The sequence below is a fragment of the Corapipo altera genome, unplaced genomic scaffold (assembly GCF_003945725.1).
Source record: "Corapipo altera isolate COAL_440 unplaced genomic scaffold, ASM394572v1 56, whole genome shotgun sequence".
NCBI classification, from domain to species: Eukaryota; Metazoa; Chordata; class Aves; order Passeriformes; family Pipridae; genus Corapipo; species Corapipo altera.
In genome coordinates, this window is record NW_020884896.1 from 3,364,964 (window position 1) to 3,382,983 (window position 18,020).

The window sequence follows — 18,020 nt, forward strand, 5'->3', positions numbered from 1 at the left end:
TACAAAAATACATATGGTGGAAATATTTCTGAGAATGTAGTTTTCCCCACGAAATGTAGCATCAAGAGCCATGAGAATACAAGTGTTGAATTATTTTCTCTGAGCTTAAGAAAAATTGCTGGCAAAGATACTGCACTCCTTTATTAGAAGTTTAAAAATGTTTGCAGGCTAGGGATTAGAATGATCAGTAAAAAAAAAAAAATAATTAAAAATCGCCGCAACAGTAGTTTATAATGACTTATTTTTTAAGAATAGGAGACAAAGTTCAGTGATACAGCTGTGTGGAACTGCACAGAATATTTCTTTGAAAAAAATATGAATTCTGCTATGTCAGGGCAAGTGAAGACCACAAGAATGGTGCATGGTCTATGTCACTGCTTTCTTTCAATGTCTACATAAATGCAGCTCAAGAACCCTGTTGGAACTATAAATACTAGAAATTACAGGCTGACTTCATGTATGTGTTCCACTTGAACAGAAACTGAGTAGGATTACAGCAGAAATTAAATGCCCTTTGGAAACTATGAAAAGCTGATGAGGTTACCTGCGCTAAGTATTGTGAAAGCTCCTTAGTGTGCAGAGCCCTGTGGCTTTTGTTACTCTAATTTATCCTAATGTTACCTGGTGCAATATCTCATACATGAACTTGATTTTGAACTGGTAGTGAATAATTATAACTTTCAGGAGAATGATCTACTGGCTACTCTTCCAGGAGAAGTGCTTTTACAAGACAGTGATCTGTAATATAAATTCCTGTAGTGAATGAACGGATGAGAAGTTGTAGGCTTCTCATTACTTCAGAGAAGGGAGTTCTTATGAACACCTTCCAATTAATGAGTATTAAGTTCCTAATTGTAGCCTTTCACTGTACGATGTTCCAAGTCCATCCGGACAAAAATCAGTCTGGGTTTACCCCCTCTTCAGTTACAGAGAACAATTGTTCCTGTGGACCTTCTAATCCCCAATCCTTCCCTTACTGATAAAGTAAGCCTTACCTTTTGCAAGGTACACTGAAAATGACAATCTCCCTTCTCCAGCTGATAAAAGCATTTAACTCAGACTTTACTTGCATTAAAGGTTGCAGTAACCCAATTTAAACCAATGCACTTAAGTACGAAGGGCTGCATGGCCTTTTTTTGCCTCTGGTTTGTATGTGTTATTTTGGCAAACTTAAACTGAACTAAAATAGCTACCTGTATGACTCTTGAAGCTTTGTATTAAGCTTATTTAGGCATGCTTCTAAGCTAAGCATTTTTGCATTCAAGGCACCAAAGCAACATGTCCCTCCACACAGACCTGCAGAAAAAGCCAGAGCTTAGCTCTTAAAAGCCATAATCTGCTTTCCTCTGTTTAGCAAAAGATAAACAACAGGAGCACACGGGGAGAATTGCTACATTCTCTCCTAGGGATGAGCCAAGGAATGAGTTTTAAAACACACAACCTATGCAACCTGCTTTCATAGAAGTATTAAGAGGTATTTGAAAAGCCCTATGCCACACAATTCTATTATGAACACATGACAAAGTTGCACGCACCAGCTGCACACGCAGATGATGGCTGTTCAAATGAATTTTCTCTCTCTCCCCAGGGGCAAGCAAGTTTTTGCAGTTTATCTTGAGGTAACAAACTGTACCTACAACAGTTAGAGAAGGAAACATGATAAAGGTCCCCAAATATCCCCCTTTTCCTGTTTTTGAAGGAGAAATAAACCATAAGCAAGTATGAAGTCATATGGCAGGCCCTTGGCAGTGGTTAGGACAGAATTCCTGCTGTTTTCCCCAGAGCACAGTAACTTCTCAATGTGTCTGTGCCTACCATTTATTGAGTGCCATGGTAGGCACCTGGGGCTAAATCAGTAAGATCAAGTATCCATTTACTACTTCTGGGAGCTTGAGTGATATTTATTTGCTACCAGCTTCCTAAAATCCCCTTCGAGCTGCTGCCTGGCATTGCTTAGACCTGTGTTTTTGTGAACAGAAATGTATAAAACTGCTTTTGTCCTAATACTTCTCAGTTGTTCAATAACCTAAGATCTACTTAGATTCTCAGGGTATTCCCCTGTAGTTTTTTTCACCTGCAGGCCTAAACACATAAAGCACTTGCGAACATATTTATCAGCCCATGTTTCACATACAGGAGAACAGTGTATCTCTCCTTCTCTATCCAGTAGCCTGAGCGGTCAAAACACTTGGAGATATTTTTATTTTTTGCTATTTTCTTTTTCACAATTTCCTGCACTCTAGAGCAAGAAGTTAACCTTTTTGTTCATGGTTGTAGCAACTACTCTTAACTATTTGATGACACATACTTTGATCACTACCAAGTGAAGAAAAATGGTCTCTGGAACAGCATAAACATCACCACTAAGGTAAATAATCAAAATGGTTTTTAATGAAGTTACATGTAACTACATCGTGCCCTCTGATACACCTTCTTGACTTGCTTGCCAGCTTCCACATGTACCCATTGAAATAAAAGTCTGAAAGAGAGAGAGGGTTGATACAATTTGTATGCAAAATAATTCTGCAAAATACTGCCAAAAACCATGGCAAAGATACAATTCATGATCTCATCTCAGCTGGTCTCCAAGATCTTTGCTTTCAAAGTTACAAAAAGGCCTCTAATCTCATTGTCAGACTACAGAGCATGGGCAGTGTCAAATAACAAACGTGAAATTCTAAGAGATGGACAAAATCTTGTTCATGACATACCTAATTCCTCCAGCTGTGCCTGGTGCATATTGTTGTAGTCAGAGCCCACATCACAGACTCACAGCATACACACATGTGCCAGAAATGTCCTGTTGAGCATTCTGCCTCTGCCTTTCTTACTTTGGACTAGACCTGCATGCTGTCACTTGTAAATTGTCACCAGTTTATGAATGAGTGACAAGCAATGGTAATATTTCTTTACTCCTCTCAAAGAGCACCAAAATAATACTGGGATGTTAATAAGATGATGTTGCATAATGAGGAGGATTCTACCTAAAGAGATTATCTGTAGGGAGTAAAGTTCAGTGTAGTTACAACTTACTCTAGAAGGTAATTAGATTCCCGGTTAAAAGACGTGACACATATTCTGTTTTGTGGGTGACTGGCTGTTGGATTCTTTTCCCCATTATCACTACCTGTTGTAGAATTTGTCACAGCTCAGAGCTGGACAGTTTTACTTCTTACAGTCACATCCCTTTATCTACAACCATGAACGAAGAAAACCAAAAGCATTTCCCCCCTTAAGATTTGCTACAAATATTAAAAATGTAAATACATTTTGACAGCACCAACCAACATTTTACGTCTGTATAACAAGCTCATTATATGCTGAACACATTAATGTGGAATCACTTTCTAACAAAAATGGAATGCAATATCAAAGCCCAAAAGAATAAATAAAATATAAGGGAATAGAATATTGTTCTAACTAATTTGAAAACAGAGTTCTACCTTACGGCTGTCAGTGAGACTCCACCAGAAAATGTTTCAACTTTTGTGTCGTTCTCATCCGCTCCAGCTTTAGACAAACACTAATGTTACTCTGTTACTTTACAGCTATCTAACTAAACAGGTTCTAGCCTAGGAAATGCCTGCTCATGGCTTTTTAACTTACTTAATTGAACCTAATGACCTGCAAGTGTGAGCTAGCAAGGGTCAGGTGAGAAGGAATGGAGAAAGGTTAAGCAGTCCAATTTATCTCCATTTTAATTAATGTTTTTTCTAGAAAAATTTCAGTCACTCTGACAGAAATAAGCAGAATTTGATACTCATTATATCAGGAGCTCAGAAATAGGACAGAAACCAGAACCAAGGGCTCCTCCCTCCCAACGGGGTGTCCAAGCCTTTTAATTAGTAAGTCATTGCTATGCTCCCACCCTCTTAGTCCAGAGAATTCATTTTATATAGAAGTGAAATAACAGAAAGCAAAAGCCCTCCTCCAGTCACAGGCAGCATAACCCAAGGTATCGCTACTGTCATGAGCGTGAAATGCTCTCTGTGATAACACATCCTGAAAAGCAACTAAACGAGCCAATGCTAAAGCACCCCGAGTATTTCTGCATCACATTATTTACTTACAGGTGCCTAACTCAAGGACATGGATTATGCTCTGGCCACCACAAACAAAACACTTAGACAGAGCGATGCTCAAATTCAACAACATCGACATAACTTTGTGGATTCAGCTTTGGTTTTCCTTTCCTCAGTTGAGATTTTTTATATGCTGAAATGTTTACACTAGGTGCTTAGGTTGTTCTAGTCAAAGATTCCAAGTATTGACACTAGAGCATAGCAGAAAACATATACTCCAGCAAGCACTGAAAAAAAGACCTGCCACAGAGAGGAAAAGGACATTAAGTTCTTGAAGTGCTGTAGAATTCTATGAAGCAAAATATAAACCAAGCAATAATGCAGCCACCCCACCCCAATCCTAAAAAGCACAGAAAAGCAAATCCAGAGATAGAATGTTTTAGCACTTTTCTGTAAAGAGAGTTTAGAGGCAGAGAAGTACCATGTAATGAAGGCCATGTGATGAAAGCACTACGCTCAGAGCACACAGGATATAAACATGAGAATCTGTAATGGTGTCTTGCTAATGTTTTATTCTGGAAAAATCCGTAAGATACCAGGAAACTTATTGCTAGAATTCCTTCAGTAATACTGCTTCAATCACTGCCCTGAAAAAAGTTTAGTATAGACTATATAGCCAGAAGGCCAGAAAAAACCTGGTCATGAGGAGAGATGACTTACTGAGTGTGGAAATTTCTACATGATTATATAATCCAGTAACTCCTGTAGTTAACTCACTGCTGTGTAATGGCTGCTGACAGCTAATCCTCAGTGAAGCCAGGGGTTGTATGAGACAAAGGAAAACAAATGCTAAAATATGTGATATCCTCCACATTTGTCAGACTATTCACACACAACGTATTTGAAAAAAAACCCTAAATCTTAAATTTACATCCATCCTATAAGTCTGAGCTCCACTCAGCAGAGCTTATAGAGTGTACAGTAAGTGTATAATGTAAGAGGAAAAGCAGCAAAGTGTGGGGGAGGATGAATCTCTTCTGCAGTTTAGCTTTGTATTAGCACAGTGTCTCAAACGTGCAAAAGGACTGTTGATACAAAACATAGTTCAGTGTGCCTTTCACAGAGCAACTGCAGCCCTGTACTGAAGATGCCTGCCACTGCTCTAAAGTAGGACAACAACATCTGTTTGGAAAATGATGTTAAGGAACATAATTTCTGTCTTGTGTTTGATTTCTTATTTCTGAATGACATGTGAGGGCAAATAGGTAACACTGGCCTTTCCACTGAGGAGTGATGCCAAAATAGGACAACACTACGTGACATTCTCCTTTTGGTCTTTCAAGTACCATTCAAACTCACACTCTCCTAACCTAGTTTGAGTAGAATTTAAAATTATATTTATAGCAGCTTTTCCTCTCTGGAAAGTGCCTTCACTTGCAGAAAGGATGTTCTCTGGTAATAAAGTTGTGTATTATAAACTGCAGTATTGCCTCTGAGCAAAACAGTTTGGGTTAAACCTGCCTGCTTTTGATCCCAATTCCCTAATTATTATGGATCAACTTCTTCACTTGTGTTTCCATCAAGTGTGAAGAGTTCATGGGGATTGGTTGTATCAGTTCTTTTCACAGAGGAATTAAGCTGCATTCAAAATGCTGCAGGAGGTAACGTGGAGTCAGCAAGTAGCAGTGCCCTTCTATCAGACAGTCCTCTTAAATCATGCTCTGAAGGAGGGATGTAACAGAAATAGCATTAGCCTGAAGTGAACACTTCATATCAAATACTCAAACTGAATCTTTGCCCAATTCCCGAGCCAATTCTAAATACACTATCATATTAGAAATTCGGTTGTCATCTGTTTTGTGATTCTAGCAGAAATAGGACTGTGAGAACAACTCATTGGCCCCAGGAAATGGAGTTAGTGTGCTGTGGAGTCACTCAGCTGCAATATGCAAGTTCTGAAAACTTGATTTTCTCAGCTTCCTAAAGCTCAAGCTGTACAGCTGAGCCAGAACCCATGTGACTGTGAGTCTGCCCAGCTCCTGCTAAAATGAGTTCTCCCTGGCTATCTCTAGCACACATACTGTTCCCACAGACTGAGCCTGTCATCACCAGCTGTGCCACCTGCTTGGACTCCTGGGGCCCTTCTGCAACTCCTATTACCGAGCCATTTACTTGTAATAGCCTCATCTTGGCAGTGGGACAAGGCAGTCAGCAAAGATGCTGCTTCTCTCTGGATCTGAAGAACATGATATCCCTTCTGAGGCTTTTGAAGGTGCTGATACCACCTCTCTGTCAGTTCCACCTCTCCCCACCAACACAGCCCCAAACATGCTGTAGACCCTTATACATACCTCTCCTTAGATCATCCTCACTCTTAGTTATGAGCAGAAGCTTGAACTGCACAGCTGAGGAAAGGAGAGAGCAATACCACACTGTGCTGTCTGATGTAACCCACAGAGTTATAAGTTCACGTTTATTCTATAGAAGCCAGGAAAACCTGTCATAAACGGAACCCCACTTCTTGCTGTTTTGCTTGGAGATACTTGGGCTGCACCTGGGAACAGCTGTGGGTTTTCTGACAGAGAAGAGATTAGCTACAGCTGAGAGAGCTCCCCAGCTACTTGTAGCTTTCCCAGGTGCTTGGAGGAAGAGCTGAAGATATGGTGGGAGGGTGGTGTCCAAGGTGCTCATTTATCCAGACCACTTCTGATGTGAAGCTGCCTTCTGTAGTTACCGACAACTGAAAGGCCCAGGCAGTACTGCAGGAGCTTAGGAATTTCCTAAACCCATGATCCTTGTAATTCCGTGTCCCATTTCAGAGAGTTGACAGTCTCAAATGCGTAGGCAGGAGGCATAGGAAATCTTATTTTGGCAACTGTGGAACAACTTTCTCCGTAGGAGAATGGTGCTGGAATACATCTGAAGTTCCAGGAGATGAAAAATTGTTTGATGTGTGTGTACAGCAGTGATCTATGATCTGGAAAACCTAGCACTGACCAAGATTCTTCTTATAAAAAGGGCTTGTGTCCCAAAACCTCGATGGAATAGGCAATGACGATTTTGAAAACAGGAAAGAGTTAAATATATATTTAATTATATAATAAGTAAATTTACGTTATACAGTTGGCTGTAAAAAGCACAGCTTCACAGGAAAAGCTGCTTTTGCCATTGTCCCATTTTGACCTGGGCCAGGTTGGATGGTCTGCTCTTCAAGGGAAGGATGTGTTTAAAAAGGAAGAGAAAGACCTGCACTGTAAGGCAGTACTGTCTCCCTATTATAGGTTCATTCTTCCACAGCCAAGGTGGAAGTGGCAGATGGTCTGCAGACATTTCCTAGTACAAGTGAATACAGGAAAAAAAGATACAACACATCACTGCCCAGAGAAAAGAGAAACTCCCTCACTCGTATAGGTTATGGTGCAGTAAAGTGAAGGATCCATTTTTTTAAAAAAATCAGGATAAAGAATAGCAGTTTTAAGTACATTTCTCTTACCTACATATGTCCCAAACACTCCTTCTCCTCCCTCAAGATTAATCTGCTATATCTTCTCCACACATCCCTGAACAATATTTATCTCATGTATAGCATGGAGCTGATGTAGCTTCATGTTCTTGTTCAAAGAAGCTTACACATTTCTTTCCCAAACCTGCTGCAAAAGCAATTCCATTTCTAATATGTCTTTTGGTTCTTATTCTCTAATGCCCTTTTCAGGCTCTGCAAAACTTCTAAACTTCGTGGAACAAGCACCCAACTTTGTAAAATTTCGTGTAAAATTTTTGCCAGTTGGGTAGGTTGAGCTTTTATGCAACCAAGCTAACAAGTCCCAGCTGTAGGAATGCATATTGCTTGGCCTCTCAGAGTAAACCATCACGTGTTTATTCCCATCAAGTTATCTGTCCAATGCATAAATGATAGACCTTCTCAGGATGGTAGTTAAAGCAGATTTGCTGTCTGTGCTGACAGAGCAAAGCAGGCTACCACTTTTCTACCACAAGAGAGTAAAGCAGAGACCTTGTTAAATTTGGAGGAAGACTCCTGGGAGCCAACATCCGAACAGCTATAGGAGCCAGAAATTCCCCAGTCAGCAATGCACTTCTAAACACAAGCCTGACTGACTGGAATAACTTATGTGCTTAAAATTGCATGCACACTGAAGTAATTGCCAAACTGGGGCCAGCAGCTATATCTGGCATGGTGAGCCGAAACATTCCCGACCCCAGTATGTACCAATGTTTCTGCTGATGAACCTGCACAAAGACCTGTGCCATTAATATGTAACTGAAGCCCTTGACTGGGGGGCTACGAAGGACCTACTGCTAAACATTAAACTAGACATTTGTCCACCTGGACAAAGATCATGTGGGTGCATGTGCAGCACATCAAAGCCTGATGTAGCTGGTAAAGACAAATGAGCTGGCTGGCAATCCTTTCAGATTTTCTGGACAGCTGTGTGAGTGCTTTCAGAACATACTCTTATGACACCCAGGACAAGCAGATTCCAAATTCAATTCCTGAATGAGGACATGAACCTCAGACTGAAGGGAATTCCTCTGGTTTTTTATCTGTTGAGCTTTTCATCTGCGTTTGCTTCCAGCCGATGTAATGACACCTCATCAAAATGATTTCTAAGAATATCATAGCATTTCTCAGAGTGCCTGCCGCATAATTCAGGGCTAAGCACCACAGCAAGGGAATTAGCCCTTCATTTCCATTCATGGCCCTTAGAAGAAAGAGTTAATTTCAGAAAAAAATCTAATATCTGCCCCTTTTCAAATCCAGTGGGTAGCTGAAAATTCAGGGCTGGCAAATCAAGCAGACAGACTGCAGACAGAGAGATTGCACACAGAGTCAGGATGTTCTCTGGCATGATCCTATTTATGAACAGCAAACATGAATTCCTCCTTCTGTCAGTAGAGGAGAAATACATGAAACAGGGACAATGTCCGAGGTCACAGCTGCAAATGCCTTTGAAGGTAAAATTGTTGGTGTGGAAAACCTTTACTACTGCCTTAATCAAATTTCACTGTAGGGCCAAACTAAAAAAATTTAAAAGGACACAATTAAAAATTAAAGTCCAAAACTGTTCCTGAAAACTCCTACTCAGCTGCTCCATAACCGTGAAGCTGACTGAACTATCTGGCTCACTAAGTTGCCTAAAGCTGCCTTTACACAGACTCAGAACTGCCTGTCCTGGCAAAGCAGAGCAGGTCACTGAAATAGTACCTGCCTGAACAGCACCAAAATCCAAAGAGCAAGTGCTCTTGTAGGCCTGCTTTGCACACTTTCATTTCGCACCAGCAAGCCTCCATCTTTTCTCATGGTTCATAAGAACTTCAGTTACACTGACATGTTAAGGAAGAAAGAAAAATTAGTTAGATGACTGCAAGGACACGCAGGTGTGAATTCCAAGTGACGTTCCCACATGTTAAAGAAGGACAAGATCTCAGGACTGCTGCTGTCCACATCATTTCCTCTGAGCTACTCCTGGTGAAGTTGCATTGCCAAGTATGAAAGCATTAACTGCACTTAACACTGAGCAGGGTCAGTATTCCCCAATCACCTAACAGGTATCCAGGAGTCTATAAAGATGCACCTGATTACTGGATTTATGAGATATTACCTGCAGTTATATGCACTGTAGGCACGTGAATGATGAGCTGACCTGGAGGATGAGGAGGTCCAGTGACCTCGTGCTTTTTCTCAAAAAATTGCCGTTACTGGGAATACATTTTAGTGAACTAGAAGGTGAATTAGAATTGCCCACCTTGATGATATCAACAGACTATCTAAACCTGGACCACTACCATGAGAGAAATACTTTCTCTGATTCTGAAGGACAGTCACAAATCTTCTGAGGGAAAACACACAGACCACAACTTCTGTGTTTCATTTGTGGAATAATTAGTGATACCACCTCTGTTAAAAGCTCCTTGTACAGGAGAAGTGGGGTGAAGCAAACTGTGTATACTACTACAGTACTTGAATGTGCCCTTCTATGATTACATCAGTCAGTCTATTTGTTAAAATAATTTTATTGGGACTTTCTTTAGCTTTTAAAACAAAAAAATAAAAGGCCAGAGTAAAGGCAACAGTGTCTGTCTTTCCAGGTGCTCCTCATCACAGCCTTGCACCAAATCAGCGAGAAGGAGTTTCTTACTGCACTTATTTTCCATGCCTGTGCCATCAGGGCTGACTTAATCTAATCAGTGCAAGTTCACTTGCTGTGTCTTCTGCTGCTGATCATGGTTAAGAGGTTTTTACTCTCTGGACACTTAATCTTATGTCTCTGTCAGAGTTCCACCTATCTCAGCTCTTCATCTATCTAATTATTACAGAACGCAGTTTGACTGTGTAAAAGAGCCAAGTTGGAAAAAAAAATTAATAAAGTAGATCAACTGGTAGAACTGACATGACAAGAACTTCTGAAGAAAAAAAGGTTATAAAATATAGTCAGACCAAGCATCTCTTAAGCAGCTTAATTTAGCCCCTCTCACTGTGCCCCAAGACCAACTGCTCTTTGGAGGAAAAACAGCCTTTTTGTGGCAGGGTTTGTATGTTGCCTGGCCCTTTATGCTGACAGGATTCTCAGGTGATAAAAAATATAAAAAACAAAATGAAAGAAGGTATGCAAAATCTTCATAATTCTTCAAAGTAAAGCCTATTTTCATTTGTTTGTTTTACAGCCTGAATATTACCACACTGTCAAGCTCGTCTCTCTCAAGACACCTGATGGTTAAATTTTGCAACTAATCATGAGTGTCTGCTTAGGAAAAGGAGTTTTTTAATTTTTACTAAACCTCTCCTGGGCTTTAGGTGCTATTGAGGCATACAGGTATCAATAAAGCTAATTTGATTTTCAGACAAATGCAATTTAACCACTCATAATCCAGTTCCTTCAGAGTCTGCCACAACAGTGTAAGTATCTCTAATGTTTGCAAAAATTTCCAGTCTTCTTTTTTCCAAGAGAATACTGATCAGCAGATAGGAAAGAGCAGTAAAAATTACCCCTTCTCAGGCCAGGCTATGACTTCCCATTCAAAGCCAGTGTCACTTATTGTCTTTGAAAGTATTTATATTTCATCACTCTCTAAAGCCTCAAAGCAAAGCAGAGCTTTGTTAGGCCTGGCATTACATAAGGCAGAGGGAGAGAGAGCTTTTGTCCTGAAGTGCTTTCAGTCTAAGTAGGAAAACAAAAAGAGCATGTAAAAGGAACAGAAGGAAATAAGTGACTTGTCTGAGATCATACAGCCAGTCAGGAATGCAGTGGTCTTGCCTGTAATACTCAATAAAGTCACTCCTTTTTTCAAAAGAAATTATAATTAATGTGATAACCTATTTCTGTCCCATCTCCACTGTAGAAAACATATATTGCTGTCATATAATTTCAGCACTTGACAACTACAAGGATTTAAGGAGCTTTAATTGCTGTTTCTTTCCCACTGTGCAAAACCTGAAGTTAAAAGTCTGATCCCTGTTTGGAGGAACTGTATTGAGTAGAGAGGTTATGATCATTTCACATTTAACTGGCTCCCTACCCCCAGCACTGGATTTTATTAGGTCAGTGTTCCAAAGACACGGCTATGATGTCCAAAAAGGACTATGGCAGCATTCAAACAAACCTTGTACTCAGAAGAGCACAATACAAGAGGCTTCTTCTCAGAAATATCCCATTACATCCACTCATTTTCAACTGAGACTGAATTAGTCAAAGCCTATTCAGTGTACTTACATTAATGCTACAAACTCCTTTGGATTGCAAATCAGATTGGCAGAAGCAGGAAGAAAAGGTTTGTTCAGACATTAGGAACAATTCAGGCATCCAAGCTCACAACAGTTATGACTCAATCTGACTTGATTTCTGGCAGATTAAAATGCGTTGTTTGTACCAAATAAAGCATTAATGATAGTATTGCCTTTGTCTGCCTCTTGCACCCCACCACTGCTGAAGCTGTGGGAGACAATCCCCCCCACCCCTGACACTCACAGAGACTTCACCTTCAGCCTGCTGCTCATGGGAGATTTTCTGGAGGGGCAAGGCTGGGTTCAGTGATGCAGAAGACTCTTCAGGGAGCTCCCAGCTTGCCAAGTCCCAGGGTCAGCGTGGTGAGATAGTTTCTATTCTTCAAGTTGATTCTTCTCTAGAAATAATAACAAAATGGTGTTCTCATTAATGCATTTGATGAATCACATTATAAAGGGTGCAACTCTGACCCTTGCATTAAACTTTTTGTTTTGCTTTATTCTTGGAAGAAGAGCTAACAAGGCTGATTTCCTCACGCTGTAAGAATGCATTATCATTCCTTTGGCCCACTGAGTAGGATGCTGTCATCTTTTTGAAACAACAGGGATATTCTTAATTTACAGTGAAAAGAAGCGTAATAGACGTTTGTGTGATGTGATGTAATTTGGGGGAAACAAACTCCCTTCTCTTTGTTTTGTTTCTGCATCCACTACACAGTCAAGAGAATGTTTTTCAAGCAACTGTAGGTAAGTAGCAATTACAGTACCGTGACTTTTTATGCACTTTAGCCAAAGGAAGTTTTGTTTTAACATGCATAAAATGAGTGATGCAGAGACACAATTATAGTCCCTTCCATTGAGAAGCACACAAAACGCCAGACTACAGTGAGCAGCCTGATATCCTTACACACTCTCCCACTCTTTGCTCCCTATGATACTTCAATTTGTGTTGCTTTGTGGCAACTGATGTTCTCACCGCTGGAGAGACCTGCCCTCCATTCCCCAGCAATACAGGAAGCTGACTTTTGTACCATCTATCACTGCATAAAACTACATCACCTCACCACAACTCCTCCTGGGACATAAGGCGTTAGGCTTCGTAGCTTCTGAAGTTTTACTTTAACAGTATCCACCTACTTCATCTTTTTTTCCCCTACTTACGTTTCAGAAACTCAGGCGGCAAGAACGCACCGTTTACGCAATGCAGAATGTCTCCAGCAGTAACACAGCACAAATGGACTCCTTTGGAAAACATAATTGCTGGGTTGGAGTTTTCAATACATTTCTGAAAACATAATCTCTTATAATTTGAGTCCTGACTATGCTACCACCTACTAACACACAGAAAGACTCGCTGTAGCGGAACTGCTCTTTAGTGATTAACACCTGACACAAGAGATGTAAATTCCCTAGCAGCTGTGAGCTAGGATTAGAACAACAGTGAGGGTTTTGTGAGTTTGAGTTGGATTTTTTCTTCCAGTGATGAGGAAAAACAAAAAGCCATAAGAAACATGGGAGGCAATATTTTTTTCCTGTTTTCTTTTTCTCTCTTCCCATTTCTCAAACACAAGATATTTTTTTTTTTCCTTTCCGAATTTCCTTTGGAAATTTTAAATGCTGATGGGGATATTTGTGCAATGATTTTTGGAGAAATCTCCCTTCCCGTACTTCGCGTGCTCTGCCAAATTTATACTTCCTTAACTACCTACATCACTGGGTAATTCCTAAAATACAAGTCACAGATCATGAAACATTGGCTGTAGGTCTGGCTGATTATGTGATCCTGACACCTTTTTGCAACTTAGTAACTAACCTGGATGAATATGTGAAAATACCTTCTTTCTTGACATTATATTTCCAAGCAGGTAATGGCTATTCCACAAGAGGTTTTATCAATTGTATATGGGAAGCAAGGAGGTAGGACTCAGCATTACCAGCTCCCAAATATTTAGGAGAATGTTTCTTGCTCCTCTCTCCTTGTCGCAGTAGAATCAACAAGTTTCCATGAGATCATTGAATTTCCTGCTATAATTCTAGCCCTCATATGGCCATATAAAAGTTGGAAATCATGATACCTAACATTTCTGTTATTTTGTGAACTGCTTCAGTTTAAAACTAATGTCTGATTCTGGTGGAGGTATGGGATGAGGTACCTGGAAATAGCAAAACATTTTGTCTGTGCTGTAAAAAACCTTGTATACAGACTACAAAACATTATTCTAGGGGAAATCCTAAGGTATTGAGTTGTTCTAGACACAGACAGATCTTGATGATTCAGATGCTTTGAATTTCTATGAGTGCTGATATACAAAAGTTAATGAAATACAAATCAAGTATGCATCTGAAGTCTTTCAGTATGCAGGAGGTTTGCCATTCTGTCCTCAGCTTCAAAAACTCCTAATTAGCAGCTGGTCCAATCTTTTAATGAGTCTGTAACATCATTTAACTCTGAAGCCACATGCTGTTCAGATTGCTTTTCCTATTTTAATGTGAATTAAATTAGGGTTTAACTTTTACTCATCTCCCAGCTTTCTCAGCTGTGAATAATCCTCACAGCTCAGTGACTTGCCTGGTATTTGTTACCTGGGACATGCTGCTAAATTGCTACTACCTGTCCTAACAAGCCCTCTGACTAGGCCAGCTGACAAATGTCTAAAAACAAAATGAAAGGGGAAACCAGCAACAAATTCTCCTAAGCTTAATTGGGTGGTGTGAAAAACGGGTTACCTCATCAACCTTTGTAATTTTCAGGGATTAATTAAAGGATAATGTTTGCTGCAGAGGAGTTTATGAGGCAATAAATAGCTTTTGCGGCTGATTAAATGCCAAAGCAAAGCTGATAAAGGCATCTAATAATTGCAAAAGTCATTTAGTACTTTGAATACATTTCTGCCACAGATGCAAGCCTTACTCTGTGACAGATCAGCAGCAGACTAATGAAATGCAGAGGAACCCCCTTGCCTCTAGACACCCTGAATGGGTAGACAGATAAATCTGCAAAATGTGCAACTCAGCCCCAAATCCAGGCTGATCCTCACCTGGCAGGAATCCGACAAGATGCAGATGACTGGTGATTTTGCTGCTCTGCAAACACTCCAGCAGCACAAAGCTGCCTCCCCAGGCCTGCCATCCCCGTCTGGGCTTCACAGCCCTCAGGCCTTGCCCACCTTGCGCTGGGGTCTGAGGCGTGGGTCAGTTTTGGGGCTGGCAAAGCCGGGTGGGGAGTGAAACGGGGAGAGGGGAGTTTCGAGGCTGGGTCACACAGGGTGGTGGTGACCATCGGTGGGATCTCAGAGGCAGCGGGGACCGTGATGGATCCCACACCGTGGCCACCCCTGGGAGCTGGCACGGTTGCTGGCACGGCCTCACAGGCACTGAGGGTCTGTCCGTCCATCCTTGCCCCCTGCGTGAGTGAAGTGGGGGCAGAGTAAGTGAGTGTGAACCCCCAGTCCTGAGGAGCAGGGAGGGACTTGTGGCTCTGAGGTCTCTTTTCTATTATTTTTATTTTTGTTTTATTTTGAATGTGAGGGATGGCAAGGGCATGAAGGCAGGGAAGGGTTATGCTGGATATTTGGAAGAGGTTCTTTACACAGAGGGTGGTTGGGCACTGGAACAGGCTCCCCAGGGAAGCAGTCAAACCTGACAGAGTTCAAGAAGTGTTTGGACAATGCTCTCAGGCACATGTTGGGATTCTTGGGCTGTCCTGTGCAGGGCCAGGAGTAGGACTTCAATGATCTGTATCGGTCCCTTCCAACTCAGGATATTCCGTGGTTTTATGGTTCTATGAAGGCAGTACTGGCTGCTGCATCCTCACAGCCAGAGTTGGGCCTTGGAGTTCTTGTGTAAGGGTAGTAGTTTCTCTCTAGGCTTCTCTGCAGCTGCAACAAGCTGTTCGTAGCCATCTGCCACTTAAGCTCGTTTGGACTTCGAGACTGGCTGGCTTGTTTTCTCCTTTGGGGTGGCACAGCAGGCTTCTGTGTTGGTGGTTGGAGCTACTTTTCCTGCTCGAGTGGGAAGAGGAGCAGCACACAAGAGGCTCCCAGGGGTCAGGCTTTCCAATCTCTTCCACAGCAGTACTGTAGTGGCCTCGGCAGCTGCAACCACATCTATACTGGAGGCAAAAATACTGCACAGTGGGAAATCAGGAGAAATAAACCAAACTAAGCCAGGGAAAATGGGCTGATGGCAAGTGCATTCCATGTCCCTTCCTCCTCCTTCATTTTCCCTGACCCTACACAGCCCATGTAAACTGTCATGGGGTTTTGTGTTTTTTTCACTCTTCTTGCTTTGTTTGCTGCCTTGCTCTTCAGCTGATAAATAATAGGCACAGCCAATGAGTGATGCAACTTGTAACTGCGAGAACACACAGTTCTGCATTTTATAAACAATAATTAACTACTGCTGACTGCGCTGGCCGTGAGAAGCCTGAAATGCTGATCACATCTTGCAGCTCTCACCAGGGCAGCAAAGAAAGCAGAAGTGTCAACTTTGAATTCTGCCAGGTCGTCCTTTCCAGCTTGCAAATGAACTGATAATTTAACTGATATGATGCCTAAGCGGGTGAGCGTTAAATTAGTTGTAAACAAAGGCAAACTCTGATGGGCCAGTATTGACTGTTGGTTTTGCTAGTGTGCATGATTCCTTCCTCTGCCACCTCTTGAAAACACATTCTCTTGAATATGAGTATGGGTTATATTATGACTTTATGCCCAGAAATGAACTTTGCCCATGTTTATATAGGTATCCAAAGCATCTAAATGAACAGGAAATAACATCTCAGTACTTTTAGTTTCGTTGACGATATTGTTGTGGTTTGTGAGTGATGATACTCACAAAACAGAAGCATGAAGATTGAACAGTTGCAAATGTCCCAGAAGTGTTTTATAATTGGGACTGTGTGGAGATGTGGGCAGCATGGAGAAATGGATCAGCATACAGTGCAGCATTTTCCTAAAGCCACACTTGTTTTGGTAGCGCAGAGTCAAAAGTTAATTTTGCTCCTAAGTGAGGTGGCTCTGATTCAGAAGAAAGGCAGGAATCAGTGTGTGTCATCTTCTGGTAGTAGATGTCTTTTTAATGTCTTCCTTCTCTGGCTACAGCAGAGATCATGACAAATTGAACTGACTTTTTTCAAGTCCTGTTCTCGCAAAGCAATTAGATTTTAACATCTGCATTAGCTCTTCCCTTGGCTTACCATTCCAGATTTCTACTTGAAGTCTTCATTTCTCAGATACTAGGCTGTGATTGATAATTAAATCATTGCAAGTGCAGTATGAGTCAAGTGAAACAGGATCAGAATACATAAATGTGTATCTGGAGAGCACAACATTTACTCAAAGAGAACTAATACAGAAACAGCAGCAAAAAGCCCAGTGCAGTTAACCACACGATTCACTTGCTCCCAGTATACTGGTAAGTATTCCTGGTTTCTCAATGGAGTACCTAAGCATCCAGCCTGCATAAACTGTGAAATGTAATTACCCTGACATATGGGAAGTCTCTGGCAGGCACAGACTTGGCATGGACAGCACAGCATCACCCCGCAAAGGCCCCTGGAACTGGAGTGTATTGGAGACACAGCCAGCATGTTCTGAAAGCTCAGCTATTTCTGAGCCTCTGACTGAACAGCAGAGTAGTTCAATTTGCTCTGTCCCTGGAACAGCCTTTTGGCAGGATGCAGCATATCCTTCCTTTCTCCCTATTCCTGCAGCTTTTGCACCTGAGTCAGAATTTATGGGTTTGAAGTTTCTGCTCTCTGGATCGACTCCTTTCCCTCATCTGAAAAGGGAAATTGAGCAGTAAATATTTTCCTTTAGTTTGTGGAATTTTCCTCTTATAACCTGGCAAATCCTGGTCTGAATTTTATGTTAAAGGAAAATACTGCAGGTCATCATCTGTAACTGTGTTTCTTGATTACTTGGTAAATTAATAACAGACATGCAACTCCAAGTTAGCCTATCCACACGACTGAGCTAAGAAAATAGAATAAGTGTTGACTTTAAGATTTGGGGGAGGGATAAATAACCTAAGAAATTTCCTAAATTCATGTGTGCTGGTTTGTGCAAATGCAATGCCAGCTGGATACAACTTGAGATGTACAGTTGCAAGTTTGGAACCCAGTGTTTACAAGAAGTTCATAAAAATGTCTTAACCTTAGCAAAGGACAGCTATTAAAGAGCTTTTCTCTTGTCTTCTTGCATATCTACTGCAGCACTTCTCTGCCTGGATTAAAGAAAAATCTGCAGCTTCCAAGCTTT

The 18,020-nt window shown here is 41.2% G+C and overlaps 1 long non-coding RNA gene across 2 annotated transcripts in view; it reads right to left on the minus strand.

The window, feature by feature from the left end:
- The window catches only part of LOC113949554, a 34,918-nt gene extending 31,129 nt beyond the window's left edge, over nucleotides 1-3,789 (minus strand). The window contains exon 1 of one of the 2 annotated variants that reach the window (XR_003528467.1): nucleotides 3,444-3,789. This is a non-coding gene — a long non-coding RNA (uncharacterized LOC113949554). The remainder of the gene's footprint in view (nucleotides 1-3,443) is intronic. The other variant, XR_003528468.1, reaches the window with a different exon arrangement.
- Nucleotides 3,790-18,020: the final 14,231 nt, after the last annotated feature.